Genomic DNA, 2,974 nt, shown 5'->3' on the forward strand with positions numbered 1-2,974 from the left:
ACCTAACCTAACCTAACCTAACCTAACCTAACCTAACCTAACCTAACCTAACCTAACCTAACCTAACCTAACCTAACCTAACCTAACCTAACCTAACCTAACCTAACCTAACCTAACCTAACCTAACCTAACCTAACCTAACCTAACCTAACCTAACCTAACCTAACCTAACCTAACCTAACCTAACCTAACCTAACCTAACCTAACCTAACCTAACCTAACCTAACCTAACCTAACCTAACCTAACCTAACCTAACCTAACCTAACCTAACCTAACCTAACCTAACCTAACCTAACCTAACCTAACCTAACCTAACCTAACCTAACCTAACCTAACCTAACCTAACCTAACCTAACCTAACCTAACCTAACCTAACCTAACCTAACCTAACCTAACCTAACCTAACCTAACCTAACCTAACCTAACCTAACCTAACCTAACCTAACCTAACCTAACCTAACCTAACCTAACCTAACCTAACCTAACCTAACCTAACCTAACCTAACCTAACCTAACCTAACCTAACCTAACCTAACCTAACCTAACCTAACCTAACCTAACCTAACCTAACCTAACCTAACCTAACCTAACCTAACCTAACCTAACCTAACCTAACCTAACCTAACCTAACCTAACCTAACCTAACCTAACCTAACCTAACCTAACCTAACCTAACCTAACCTAACCTAACCTAACCTAACCTAACCTAACCTAACCTAACCTAACCTAACCTAACCTAACCTAACCTAACCTAACCTAACCTAACCTAACCTAACCTAACCTAACCTAACCTAACCTAACCTAACCTAACCTAACCTAACCTAACCTAACCTAACCTAACCTAACCTAACCTAACCTAACCTAACCTAACCTAACCTAACCTAACCTAACCTAACCTAACCTAACCTAACCTAACCTAACCTAACCTAACCTAACCTAACCTAACCTAACCTAACCTAACCTAACCTAACCTAACCTAACCTAACCTAACCTAACCTAACCTAACCTAACCTAACCTAACCTAACCTAACCTAGCTCCAAATTTCTAGAAATTCTAAGTCTCAGAACTTTTATAGAACTTATTTAGTACAAATATAGAACTTTTTTCCTCCAAATCTATAGTACATAACCTAACCTAACCTAACCTAACTTGCTCCAAAATCCTAGAACTTCTAAGTCTTAGAACTTTTATAGAACTTATTTAGTACAAATATAGAACTTTTTTCCTCCAATTCTATAGTACATAACCTAACCTAACCTAACCTAACCTAACTTGCTCCAAAATCCTAGAACTTCTAAGTCTCAGAACTTTTATAGAACTTATTTAGAACATTTATAGAACTTTTTTCCTCCAATTCTATAGTACATAACCTAACCTAACCTAACCTAACTTGCTCCAAAATCCTAGAACTTCTAAGTCTTAGAACTTTTATAGAACTTATTTAGTACAAATATAGAACTTTTTTCCTCCAAATCTATAGTACATAACCTAACCTAACCTAACCTAACTTGCTCCAAAATCCTAGAACTTCTAAGTCTTAGAACTTTTATAGAACTTATTTAGTACAAATATAGAACTTTTTTCCTCCAATTCTATAGTACATAACCTAACCTAACCTAACCTAACCTAACTTGCTCCAAAATCCTAGAACTTCTAAGTCTCAGAACTTTTATAGAACTTATTTAGAACATTTATAGAACTTTTTTCCTCCAATTCTATAGTACATAACCTAACCTAACCTAACCTAACTTGCTCCAAAATCCTAGAACTTCTAAGTCTTAGAACTTTTATAGAACTTATTTAGTACAAATATAGAACTTTTTTCCTCCAATTCTATAGTACATAACCTAACCTAACCTAACCTAACCTAACTTGCTCAAAAATCCTAGAACTTCTAAGTCTCAGAACTTTTATAGAACTTATTTAGAACATTTATAGAACTTTTTTCCTCCAATTCTATAGTACATAACCTAACCTAACCTAACCTAACTTGCTCCAAAATCCTAGAACTTCTAAGTCTTAGAACTTTTATAGAACTTATTTAGTACAAATATAGAACTTTTTTCCTCCAAATCTATAGAACATAACCTAACCTAACCTAACCTAACCTAACTTGCTCCAAAATCTTAGAACTTCTAAGTCTTAGAACTTTTATAGAACTTATTTAGTACAAATATAGAACTTTTTTCCTCCAATTCTATAGTACATAACCTAACCTAACCTAACTTGCTCCAAAATCCTAGAACTTCTAAGTCTTAGAACTTTTATAGAACTTATTTAGTACAAATATAGAACTTTTTTCCTCCAAATCTATAGTACATAACCTAACCTAACCTAACCTAACTTGCTCCAAAATCCTAGAACTTCTAAGTCTTAGAACTTTTATAGAACTTATTTAGTACAAATATAGAACTTTTTCCTCCAAATCTATAGTACATAACCTAACCTAACCTAACCTAACCTAACTTGCTCCAAAATCCTAGAACTTCTAAGTCTTAGAACTTTTATAGAACTTATTTAGTACAAATATAGAACTTTTTTCCTCCAATTCTATAGTTCATAACCTAACCTAACCTAATCTAACCTAGCTCCAAATTTCTAGAAATTCTAAGTCTTAGAACTTTTATAGAACTTATTTAGTACAAATATAGAACTTTTTTCCTCCAAATCTATAGTACATAACCTAACCTAACCTAACCTAACCTAACTTGCTCCAAAATCCTAGAACTTCTAAGTCTCAGAACTTTTATAGAACTTATTTAGAACATTTATAGAACTTTTTTCCTCCAATTCTATAGTACATAACCTAACCTAACCTAACCTAACCTACCTAGCTCCAAATTTCTAGAAATTCTAAGTCTTAGAACTTTTATAGAACTTATTTAGTACAAATATAGAACTTTTTTCCTCCAATTCTATAGTACATAACCTAACCTAACCTAACCTAACCTAACTTGCTCCAAAATCCTAGA

This window comes from Rhyacophila brunnea, unplaced genomic scaffold (assembly GCF_057557595.1).
Source record: "Rhyacophila brunnea isolate RB1 unplaced genomic scaffold, BYU_Rbru_1.0 scaffold_19, whole genome shotgun sequence".
NCBI classification, from domain to species: domain Eukaryota; kingdom Metazoa; phylum Arthropoda; class Insecta; order Trichoptera; family Rhyacophilidae; genus Rhyacophila; species Rhyacophila brunnea.